Raw genomic sequence first — 351 nt, 5'->3', positions numbered from 1 at the left:
ATTGTTCAGTCTCTCTTCTTTACTCATTCTACCTTCCCATTTTTTAATTTCTTTTTTAAAATATATTTTAAAGGGGAGAGAGCGAGAGATAGAAACATCAATGATGCGAGAATCATTGATTGGCTGCCTCCTGCATGTCCCACACTGGGGATTGAGCTGCAATCCGGTCATGTGACTTGACCAGGAATCAAACTGTGATATCTGGTTCAGAGGTCAATGCTCAACCACTGAGCCATACTGGCTGGGCCCCATTTTTCTTCTTTTACTTCAGCTCTCCCCTTCAAAAAAGAAGTTGAATGATTTTGGAATCATTAGGCGTAGGTTTTTTTAAAGACACTTTCCAGAATTACT

General features: G+C 39.9%; 1 protein-coding gene across 21 annotated transcripts in view; it reads left to right on the top strand.

Moving 5' to 3' along the window:
* Nucleotides 1-351, top strand: part of MACF1 (microtubule-actin crosslinking factor 1) — a 273,897-nt gene that overhangs the window by 111,456 nt on the left and 162,090 nt on the right. The gene's annotated exons all lie outside the window — the stretch shown is intronic.

Source organism: Myotis davidii, unplaced genomic scaffold (assembly GCF_000327345.1).
Source record: "Myotis davidii unplaced genomic scaffold, ASM32734v1 scaffold88, whole genome shotgun sequence".
Classification (NCBI taxonomy): Eukaryota; Metazoa; Chordata; class Mammalia; order Chiroptera; family Vespertilionidae; genus Myotis; species Myotis davidii.
The sequence above is the reverse complement of the archived record's forward strand: the minus strand, read 5'-3'. Positions and strand labels throughout refer to the sequence as shown.